The sequence below is a fragment of the Lactuca virosa genome, chromosome 3 (genome assembly GCF_052849685.1).
Source record: "Lactuca virosa cultivar CGN04683 chromosome 3, Lactuca_virosa_CGN04683_v6, whole genome shotgun sequence".
NCBI classification, from domain to species: Eukaryota; Viridiplantae; Streptophyta; class Magnoliopsida; order Asterales; family Asteraceae; genus Lactuca; species Lactuca virosa.
The window spans coordinates 331,940,967-331,953,548 of record NC_136428.1 but is presented as its reverse complement, the minus strand read 5'-3'; the positions used below and the strand labels follow the sequence as shown (position 1 = coordinate 331,953,548).

General features: G+C 38.1%; 1 long non-coding RNA gene across 1 annotated transcript; it reads right to left on the bottom strand.

Moving 5' to 3' along the window:
* Positions 1-305: 305 nt before the first annotated feature.
* Positions 306-2,963, bottom strand: LOC145163082 (uncharacterized). The gene is made up of 3 exons (XR_013739549.1): positions 2,317-2,963; positions 1,280-1,337; positions 306-779 (listed from the first exon to the last, which is right to left on the bottom strand). It is a non-coding gene; the product is annotated as an uncharacterized LOC145163082 (long non-coding RNA).
* Between the last annotated feature and the right edge of the window lie 9,619 nt (positions 2,964-12,582).

Sequence of the window (12,582 nt, the reverse complement as noted above, 5' to 3'; positions counted from 1 at the left end):
TAGCGTTTGGTAAGACTGACCAGAACAGAACAAGTTGTCTGAAACTGTTTGGTAACAATAGAACTGGACAGAACAAGATGTAAAAATGATCATACTATTCTTTTTCAAAAAATATTCATAATAACTCTATTTAACATACATAACTTAAAAATAGACATTTTTATTAAAAAAATATTTAAAATTCTCATATTGAAACAAGTTCTAATACCAAATAATCAAAATTGTTTCAAAATTAACAAAGTTCTAAACCAAAATGGTTTCCAAAATCCTTAATTTTAAATAAAAAAATAACAAACTTCGGTTATCATCTTCCAATATAGTCTTCGCAAAAAGTGGTTTAGTAGCTGCGTCCAAACTATTCCACATCGGTAACAAATTCAGGTTTTTGTAAACTTCAAACAAACTCGCATGATTTCTGAAGAAGACAACTCCATGGTCTTCAACTCTTCATGTATGGTTTTTAACTCTGTGAGGCCATTAGTATAGGACGTAATAGTCCGAGTCATTTTTTGGATTTCCTCGGATACAATAGCTAACCCCATTTGAAGTACATGTGTTACTTCTTCAGATTCTGCTTTCCTTTTTTATTTCACACTGAGTCTTTGGTGTAACACCCGAAAATTTCAAGCAAATTTAAACTTTTAAAGAACACATCAATTTGTCAAACATTACAACTTTGTTTTCAAAATATTATTTATCAGAGTATATCCCAGAAACATAAACATAAAGTGAGGAGTTGTACGATCATGCCTTCGCCTTGCCGCGATCCCCTAATGTACCTGAAACAATAAACTGAAACTGTAAGACCGAAAGCTTAGTGAGTTACCCCCAAAATACCGATACACATACAGTCCACATAACCATGTCAGCAACAACATATCATATCAAACTGAACAGAACAACACATAACGGGTCCACAGCACTACAGACTGTAATACCCACGAGCCCACAATACGAGTCTCCATCATCCCGTAACTGGAATGCTCCCGAGCCCACAGTACGAGTCTCCCTTAGACCGTAACTGGAATGCTCCTAGGGTTTGTTGGCTACCGCACGAAGCAGTACAACCTCAACCCATCCCATATAACAAACACATAACATAACCACTAAGCATGCAATAATCATATAACATCACAGGTAGTCCTACAGGTCTACCTAACTGGCATAACCACTAGCATGCAACACTAACTCATACTCAACATCTAACACTACTAGGATAACATATCAAATGGGCCGGCGTTGGTGCCTTAGACCCCTTAGTATAGTGAGGATAACTCACCTGACATTGCTGAAGTCCCGCAGATAAAACTCCAGCTGCTGGTTGACAGGTTCCCGAACTGTCAACATCAAACAATACCCAATTAATAATTGGGTTCCAAGCCCCAGGTCCAACTCACACTACAAAATCCCAAAAGTAAAATGATGGGCCAAAGCCCAACATATGGCCCAATTTTCCAAATTGGGACTAGACCTCTACATGGTCTTTCCTTAAGGCCCATCCAATTATTCCAGTCCACTTCCATGGTCCATTGTCACATAATCATAAAGGCCCAATTATGGCCCATCTATGGCCCAATTTCCAAATTGGTCCCAAGTCCTCACATGGGCCTTATCCTAAAGCCCATCTAATTACTTTGGTCTATTAACTTGTTCTTGGATGGTCCATCAATAGTCCAACCACCAAAACCCTATAGGAAGGCCCAACTCAAAGCCCAAGTGAAATTAGGGTTTCACATAAAATGATGATTAGGGTTAAGTGTTTCTCACTTAACCCATTAAGGACTTAACCCACTAAGGACTTAATCCACTAAGGACTTAATCCATTAAGTCCAATGTTGCTTAGAGTAATTTCTGCCAATGATTATTATTTAATATTTCAAGTTATTAAATAATTATCATGTGTCCCGGTTAATTCCCCAAATTTGGGTTTTATTGGCATTAGGGTTTTCCAAACCCTAATTAGGGTTTCCAACCCATACACTAGCCCATTTATCAATTTGTTGGGCTTTTAGGTCAATTAGGGCTTTATTGGGCCTATTAGGCCAACTAGAATATCATTAAGCCCATTAGGGTTTTATTGGGTCGATTAGCGTCCATTAGGGCTCACAAGACCCATTAGGGTTTCAAGCACCCCAAACGAATCAAACTCAACGAGGCGAGCACAGCACCACCCGACACGGCGGCCGGTGGCGGCAGGAGGCGGCAGCCACCACCTCACGGTGGTGGTTTTCAGTTTTCCTTTCATTATTCCAATTTGTAATTACACTTTACAATGCTAAATCTCAAATAAACACACACACCTACTAACACACATACATAAACACGGTAACTTCTTGCAAGAGAATCTGGCCACCCTCCTGGTGGTGGTTGGCGACGGCGGATGCGGCGGCCATAGCTGCTTCACGATGGCAGCCACCACCTCACGGTGGTGGCGGTGGTTCCTTTGGTTCCCAATCACGCAGCGACCCCCGTCAACAAGCAGCCAACCCGCAAATCAGTGACACTCTTTAACGGAAACAACAACAGCGACGCTATCGGCCGGAGATAGCGGCGACGATGGCGTAACGACAGTGGTGGTGGCGATGCGATACGGTATCCGGCGGCTAGGGAGTCGCGTATCGACGACATAACAGGCGGTGGTTGAAGCAATAGTGGAAGAAAAACGAAAAGGGCGGGGGTGCTTCAACTGGTGAGAACGGTGGCCACAACGGTCCACCACTCGACGACCACCGGCGAGTTCCAACGTCGTTGGCAGTGGATCGGTTAGCGGCACAAAATAGCGGCGACGGCAGTGCTCCGATTGCGAAGTATCGGTGGTGGATGAGGCCTCTCACGGCAGCGACTGAAGAAGGAGAAGGAGGAGAAGAGCGGAAGTCCGGAGGTGTTGTCGTTGGGTGCTGATCGGAGACGACATAGCGGCGGCGCCGGCGAGGGGGGTCATAAGGGTGGAGGGATGCGGCTATAATATGGTTGATTAGGGTTAGGGTTTGTAAAAGGTGACGAGTTTTATACCCGGTCACATGAGGTCTTTTGCCATAATTCCATTTCAGTCCCTCCCATCAAATTCTTTCCAACTTATGCCCAAAACTTACCCTTTAGCCCCTGATTCCATAATTTCCTTTCATAATAAGTCCTGAAATTACCAATCAGCCCCCTAAGCCTTCAAATCCTTTCAATTTAAGTCCATTAATTACCAAACGCACCCTGACTCCTGAAATCCTTTTCAAATTAAATCCAAAACTTACACTTTTAACTCCAAACTTCTAAAATTGTAACAATTAACCCTCGAGACCAACACCTTGCTATATTATTATGGATTTTATGGCTACTATTAATTTATCAATTTACTCATTTATTTTATTTAATAAATGGGGTGTTACATTTGGGATTTGGATTAGAGGAATTTGTGGTGTTTTGAGGATTCGAATTAGACGATTGAAAACTTTCTCCCTCTTTGTTATCAATATTTTGATTTTCTATCACATCAGTCGCCGATTCAGCCATACCACCTGTAGCTCGATCTTTACCAAAAACGGTTTCTAGTTGCTCGTATGCAGCGAATGGTTTTGTAATACTCATAAAAACCATGAAAAATTTAAACTTTTTAAAATCAACCAATTTCACAAATTGTTTAGAAACATAGTTCTCAAAACATGTTCAACATCAGAGTCTCCTAAAATCATAAGTCAAAACATGAGGATGGGTACGGTCACGCCTTTGCGTTCCTGCGATCATCCGAAGTACCTGAAACTTAACCCAAAACTGTAAGCAAAAGCTTAGTGATATCCCCCAAAGTACTAACACATAATACACATAACAACAATAACAAACAACATGCATATAGAGCCTTCAGCCTGACTGGACCGCCTTGCAGGCCTACATTCTATGTGGACTGGTCACAGAACCTTCAGCACGACTGGACCGCCTCATCAGGCCTTCAACCTATCTGGAACGTTCTCCGGGCTTTCAGCCTGACTGGTCTGCCTCACGGGCCTTTAGTCTATCCGGGCCGCCCTGAGTCTCTTGGCCTTCATTCTCCACTGGTCTGCCTCAACCCAACCACACATAACATGTCAACATATACATAACAGATGAACATATAAACATATAACCAGTCAACTGATAATCGAACAAATCTTACAGATGCCTAAGCATAACATCATCCTATACACCAGGCTACTGGTTAATAGATCACTACAGCATATCAACATACAATAAACCAATATAACAATCCAATGGGCCAGCCTTGGTGCCTTCGACCCGAAATTATAGTGAGAAAGACTCACCTCGTAAACTGAACAGAATCTTATAAGGTCCCTGAATCCAAAACTCAGGTCTCTAACCGGCACATAATCTGTAACATCCCAATCTTCAGGTATGAATTTAAAGCTTATTATTTATATTTTTAGGGCAACTCGACGAGTTAGAAGGCTCCAACTCGTCGTGTACAGTATTTAATCCCCGCATATCTTTCAATGTCTACTCGACGAGTTGGAAGGCCCCAACTCGACGAGTTGAAGGCTGAACATGAAACCCTAATTTTTAGGGTTTTCACCCTATTTAAAGGCCTTAACTCTCATTGTTTTCCTCTTTCATCGCTTGTTTGTCCAGAGAAAACCCTAGTTCGTGCTTTTGCCCTCATTGTGTGTATGTGTGAGCTTGGAGAGTGATTTTTGGTGCTCTTTTGGAAGGAACAAGAAGCTTGAAGAAGTTGGCTGAAGGGAGAAGCTGTAGATCCGGTGTTTACTCTGTTGTGGCAACCATTTTGAGGTATAAAGTCGATACCTTGGCCTCTTATTGCTTAGATCTACTTCTATGGAAAGATATTGTTATTCTTGGTCCATATTGGAGTCATTCTTGGAATGATTTGTTGTTGAGAAAACTTCCCTGATTGAAATGATTTCCCTTTTCCTTCGAGCCAATGGTTATTGTTTTTCACATCTGACTTGCCTTTGACATACAAAACTTTGGAAACTTGTTTCGTAGGAGGATTGGGAAAATTTGGTTGTTTCGGTGTGAAGGTCACATTTCTGGTTGATTGAAATTTAACAAACTTTTGAGTTGAAAACACCAGTTTCTTTTGCTAAGAAAAACGATTTTGAACATTCTTTTGCTTATTCAAAAATCGGTTTTGGCTTGAAAAATGATTTTGTAAAAACCTTGTTTGTTGATTTGAATTGAAATTCCTTGTTGATTGATGATTTGGAAACTTCTTTGAATTTGATGTTTGACCTTTTGTTGCGAAAGTTGATTTTGACTCTTGAGTTTTAGATTTTGAAAAATCATTTAGTGGTTTATTTGGAAACAAATCTTTTTGAGTTAGAGCGGGATTTTTCTTATTTTCAACTTTCTTTTGAGAAGAAGTTTGAACTGATTTAGACTTTTTCTGTTCAGATGATTTATTTAGCAAAACAAAAGATTTCTTTCGAGACTCTATGGTTTGCCGAAAAAAACTTTCTTTCTTGCTTGTCTCTTTGAAACACCACTTTCTTTCAAAAAATTTACAATTTGTTCCTTAAACTCTTGGGAATTAATTTTAATGTGTTGTGAAACAATATCAACTTGTTTTGAAACATCTTTTGAATTTGCAGATTTTTCAACCCAAACTCGTTTTGGTTTTTGTCGTTGAAAAGTGTATGGATTCTTTGTTAGATTGTTTTCGACAGTACTTTGGTTTGAGAAAAAACCTTCTTTTGATGCCTTCTTGTTATCCTCTTCAATCATTTTATTAAACTCAGGTTTAATATTATCACTATTTCCTGTTGTGACAAAAACCTGATTCGGAAAGATAACTTCGTCTGAGCATTTGAAATTTGGATACACAACTGTATTTGTCTCAAGGTAATGAGAACCTTTTCCCTTCATAATTGTGTCGAATTTCTCAGTTTCGTCAAAAATCTGATCAACTACAACCCTTGGAATTGTTGTTTCTTTCGGAACATCATCATTGTCATCATCATTCTCTGTTTGATTATCTTCGGCAGTCACATGGTCAAGATCATGAACTTTCGAAGTTGAGGGTAGAGTAGTGTCAACTTTAACTGTAGAATCATTACATTTTTCTTTCTCTTTAGCCATTAATTTGACATTAATGACAGACAACTGAAAACAATCAATAACTTCCTCCTCTTCAATTTCACTAATATCATCAAAATCATCTTCGATATAAGCAAAATTGGTTTGAGAGTCAGATTTTGAATTCTCAATTCTTTTCAAAATCTTTATTTGTTCATTTTTGGTCAAGGTCTCATTTACAATATCAACTAATTCATTAGCATCCAAACATTCATGAATTTTCACTACTCCATATGCATATATATATTATCTGGAACCTTATCGAATTCAACAATTGTCTTTTCACAATCATAGGAAACATAGTATATTTTCTCCCTTTCGAATGCTAAGAAGGGAAAAAGTTTCCTATGTTGCTCTTTGCTAATATCCGATGAATGATGCAATACTGTCAATTTACCATATAAACGTTTGGCTGAGTTACAGTAGATATTTCTTTGTTTTAACAACAATTTAACATTAGCGCTTAAACTATCCCTATCACACATCAAATTCGTTATTTGTAAATCTAAGTATTCTATTTTCACTTTCTTCGATTCCAACATCCTCTGAGTTTCAAAGAGTTGTGTGTTCGACATCTTAGCATCATTACTAGCAGAAATAAGTAGATCATTAACATAAGTAATAGCTGCATCAAACTCAGATAGAATCGAATCATATGCACAAGAGGGAATATTAAAAGATTGTAAAATATAACGTACCTGAGAAGTCATTGGTGATTTGTGTGAAGATGTCGAAACAAAGCACCTTCCAGTGATTTTCTCTTCCTCTTCTTCCTCATGCATTGCAAACATAGCCCCATGTGTAGGGTTTCGCATCTGATCATCATCAGAACCAGATGACCAAATCTGGTATGTTCCCTCTTCTTCATCCATACCTTTGGCCACCAGAGACAATCCCTTCGTCTTCGCACGAACTTCTTCCAAACTTTCGACGTAATAAGCTTCGTCTTTGACCTTGTTCTTCTTTTCATCTCGCTTCCGCAGCATACAGTCATTGGCCATATGATTCGCTCCATTGCAGTAATGGCAGTCGAATCCAGAATCACCCTTAAGCTTTTTCTCTTTCTTCTCTTCCTCAGCACGAACTTCCTTTTTCTCAAATTTCTTCTCTTCATTCCCAGACTTTCCAGCAAGACTTCCCTTCACTTCACTTGTTTTCGACTTTGCATTAAAAGGCTTCTTGAAAAATTTCTTTACTGGATTGTTAGAGTAAAATGCAACAGCTTCGTCATTATAGTTGACGATCAAACCTTCATCTTCCGAATTCTCCTTCTTAGCAACCTCTTTCTCAGCTTCTCTTCTAGTAACTTTCGAAACAAGTGAAAGTGGACCACCTAGACTGATCTTTCATTCCTCAGCAATTTCATTCACTTCGGATTCATGTGCTTTCATCACATTGTAAAGATCATTCAGAGAGAATTAATCAAAACTTTGTTGTGTCTTTATCATGAGGCTTACATTTTTCCATTCCTTCCGAAGACCCATGATGAATGTGAGATTGAATTCAATTGTTGATCGAATGACCCCATATCGGTTACATTTGAAGATTAGCTCATTCAGACGATCATAATAAGATTCAATGGTCTCTCCTTCATTCTTCTTGAATTCTCTTAATTCAAACAGACATTGTTTGACTGAACTGATCTTCGTTTTTTCGCTTCCATGATATTTTTCCTTCAAAGTATCCCAAATCTCTTTTGCAGTCTTACAGCTACACATGTAATTGTAAACAACATGAGGAAGAGCACCTCCGAGTTCTCTCATACCCTTCTTTTCATTCTTCAACAATCTTTCAGACTGTTCATTGACATTTTGATTGTTAGAAGAAGTACCAATACTCTGAACAGCAGCAGGAGGACGAACATCACCGAGAATACACTTCTAGAGTTCTTCATTAATTCCGTTCAAGTAATCCTCCATTCGATCAGCCCACTGATCTTAATACTCAGGAATCAGCATCGGAATCTTCGTTGATGAACCAAGGAGATGAGAGTAAGAAGTCATCGTGTTCATGTTGAAGTTCGCAAGGAGATGAGAGTACGAAGTCATCGTGTTCATGTTGAAGTTCGCAAGGAGATGAGAGTAAGAAGTCATCATGTTCATGTTGAATTTCGCCATTGTTGTACGGAAATTTTTTGAGAAAAGCTCAAATCATATTGAGATCAAACAACTAAAACACTCAGAATTCAACAATCGAACACTTGATTATGCAACTAGAACGCAAAATCGACTCACAACAGAAGATCTAAGATGATTTTTTGAAGCAAAAGGGCAGAAAATTGAAATCTAGAACGAGACTCAAAACTTTTGCAAAAACTCAGAAAATCAGAACAATTCTATATGAATCCTGCTCTGATACCAAATATATTTGTAATGAAATCGAGTATGAATTATAAAATCAGAGTAAAGTAAGAAAGACGAACACGAGATCTAAATAAAGCCTGTTTGGCTCAATTATGCTTTCAGAAGTACAAAGAGAGTTTAGACAAAATCACAAAAGTTCTTATCTACCTCTAGTACACATCCCATATTTATAGGGATCATGAAAGCACACAAAAAATATAAGGGACTAAACATTGAAACTTTGATACATAAAGTGACCTTATAGTAAAATAACAACCTATCGAAACTATCAATGACCTTCGAAACCTCACAACAATATTTGACATCTACAATATTATTATGGGTTGAAAACTCTATGCACTCACCAGGTTTCCAAACCTGACCCACTCAGTTTATTGTATCACAACTGGCTATATGAAAGATACATTCTGCTGAGAGATTCAAGGAGTATTAGGCCACTAGTTTAATTACTGTAAGGCATGTAATATTTCGTTATGCTTATGTTTTTCTATTGATGATGACATCCCAATATTTTAAATAAAAATACATTTCTTCGGAAATGCTTTGATAACACATTTATGATGTTTTCTGGGAACAAATTCCGCAATACTATTTTTCAAAAAAGGATACTCTGATTTTTAAATAAGCATAAACAAATCAGTCTTTTCTGGCCGTGAATGAAACATTTCCTTATAAGGGGTGTGGACACCTTCTTTTTCACAACGCGTTTTAAATCCGTGAGGGAAGATCCCATAAGAACTCTCTGTGAGGGTAGCAGATCCCACATCGGCTTGGAAGGAGAACAGAACATTTCCTTATAAGGGGTGTGGATACCTACCTTGTCACAACACGTTTTAAATCCATGAGGGTAGCAGATCCCGTAAGAACTCTGCAGTTAAGCGTGCCCGGGCGAGAGCAATCCAGGGATCGGTGACCCCCTGGGAAGTTTTCACGTCGGGAGCCCAAAGCGGACAATATTATGATACGTGTCATAGGGGGATGTTACAGTTGGTATCAAATCATTAGTTTAAGCGAACTAGGAATTTTAGGAAATTTCTAGACTTAAACTTAGAATGCTAAGTAATGATCGTGAGGAGTGTGTCTAATATATTTTTGGAAGTACACCTGAATAGACACGAGCACTAGCTCATTTAGGGAAGATGCCTAAATTGCTTTATGTGCTAAATGATTTGTGATGCTTTATGATGCCATTATTTGATCGGATCTATGGTCTATTGCCAATCGGATCTGGAAACCTTATGTGTTCAGATTTCTAAACGTTTAATTACGATATTAGAACTGGCATGTAACTTTTCGGAGTAATTAGGAGGATTACGCATCTAAACCTTCTCTATCTTAAATTTCTCGTCTTGAACAACTATTACGGTGTATGGAACGTCATGATAAAGAGTCATACCAGACTGAGCAAATAGAGGAAATAAGAAAGCTGATGATAATGAATGATACCTATCGGAAGATATCGTAAGAGAGGTATTTTGCCTTTAGAATGCATCTAATAAATAATACATCCAGTACGGGAGAAGTACACTTTCGATTAGCTAAAAGAAAGAAATTTTGGTATAATCCATGAAGTTATCCCATCGTCTGAGATTTCCACCACCAACCAAGTTGAAGCAGAATTGATGATTGAAGATACGTTTGGAAGATCCTAGTAGAGTCTAGGGAAAATTTTATGATTATTTGGAACATTCGTATGTGTTAAATTGTTTTGTGATTTTAGGAAATAAAAACCTGGGGACTGCGAGACAATACTTAGGACGGGTATGAGTAGGTGCGAAAGGTAGTAGAGGCCTATACTATCGAAAGCACAGGACTCGTATTTAGATTAGGGAAAGTCATAAGGTTACCAAGAAGCTAGTAATTGATTCCGTTTTGTTCAGGTATGTCGTTACCATCGTTTTGGTAATGACTAAGAAGATGATTGTTATTCCGACCCTAGTTGTCATATCAAATCGATTCCGACTTAGATAAGTATGTTACGTGGTTTAGAGAACCAAGATCAATGTAGCATCTGACTTAAGCCAGAAGATTGAAGTGAAAGATAATCGAAGCGATCAATAGAAGTATCGCGATCACCATTAAAGTAAAGAAGCTTGTAGCTAGAAGTACTACATGCTAGAATGTGATTATATCGCATTAGAACATGAAGGAATGTATATTCCATTATGTAATTTGACTCTAAGAGACCTGAGTCTAAGCATTGCATTATACGATGAGAGGTCATTAGAATATGACCCATCGGCCTGTCATGATAATCGAAGTTAAGAACTTCTCTTAAGTTAAGTCTGTTAAGAAGAAGAGGGAGTCTCTAATAAAGATTGATTTTGTAACTCGAAGGTTACTTAACGCGAGATAGAGAGTGGGTGCAAGATTGAGCACCACGTGTGATATCTTATTTTATTTCCTTATTTTTATTAGTTTATTTTAGATTTTTAGATCTTTTTATCATTATTGCATTGTATTTTATTTATTTTCTTTAGTATGGTTCGTACCGGGTGCTTTTTATGTTGCATGAGGTATTCTGCAGGTTTTTGGAGCTTATCGCGATTGTGGATTAGAGTGAAGACGGACTTGTGGGCCCTCGAGGCATTTTTGGGCTTGGTGGATCCATAAAAGAAGACTTGGGCCTTAAAGAGTTGAAGACTTGGATATTTTGGGCTTGTAAAGATGGGTCATAAACTTTTAATTTGGGCTTGGAGCATCCATTCCTTGAAGCTAAATGATGATTGGTTGGTTTAAATCACATGGATATGGAGGGGACCAAAGGAATCTTTGGTAGTGGAAGGGTGGAGTGGAGGAATGAAGGACCAATAGCATTACAGCAACATTTACGCGGGTAGAATTTTCGTTGCACGGGTACATAACTGCCCAGTTTGGGCATTTTGGTCATTTGGCACACCATAACCTTGGGGGATCAGATCTAGCAGCCATACTCTCGATTTTACACCATTTAAGAGCTGAAGAAGGTGATTTTGAAGCTCAATAGTCATTTCTTTTCATCTTTCCAAGTTATTTGGTAGTTTCTTTATGCAATTATACTTTTGTGATTGTTGTTCTATTGCCATAAGTGGCTAAACTCTCTATTTTGGTAGACCTTGGCAAAAACCTCTAAATGTTTGTGGGTTTTTGAAGGATTTATGCTTATTTATCATTTATCTTATGCCTATGATTCTAGTTCATATTTCCTATGCTTGTTTAGTGCTTTGATCATGAGCTTGGTACTTTAATAAGCAATTGTTGGTTTATTTCTTTGGTTTAGCATTGAATCATTGAATATACTTAGAACAAAGGCTTTATGATGGTAGAAATCATCTCTAGCTTATGAATCATAACTCCTTTATGGATGTGTAAGCATTGACATCCTCTAGGAATTGGGGATTTCTTCATTCTTAAGGCTAATAAACTTCTTGGGTTCAATTGCTTCAATTGACCCTTGATCTTGATTAAGAAGGTGTGTTGTGGGCTTCCCCAACCTCCATACTACCTATGAGAAATCTTGGCATATCATGCTTCATGATTGCTATAACCAATTTGGGATGAATGATAAGCTTCATGTTAAATCCTAATGATAAACACACAAATTTTCATTGTGTTGAATTGCCTTGGTTTACCAATTCTCTCTAATATTTGAGCATCTCACCTTCTTGCTTAATTGCAAGTTTTTAGTTATTCAAGTCTTTTAGTTTTCAAGCAATCATAACACCCCCCCCCCCTTTTAGTTTAATTGTAGTTAGTTAGTTTATTTGCAATAGTTCTTTTAGATTGCATTGGTGATTGAGTACAACCATTTCCCCGAGGATCGATACCCTTTTTTTACCATTATATTACGTTTTATTGCAAACAAAGGGTGTAATTTGCTTGGTGGACTTGACATCCCATCAAGTTTTGGCGCCGTTGCCAGGGAAATTGGTTATTGTTATTTGATTGTTTATGCCTAGGTCTACAAGAACCGGTGAACTACTTTACAATCCGAAAATTGAAAAAGAAGCAAAAAGATTGAAAAAGTTAGCCAAACAAGAAAAGCAACAACAACTCGTTCAAGCTTCTTCCTCTTCTCCACTAATCAACATAGAAGATCAAGTTCATACCTCAAGTGATACCGACACCGAGCCGAATTCTCCAATTGTTGTTCAATCCTTTGAAG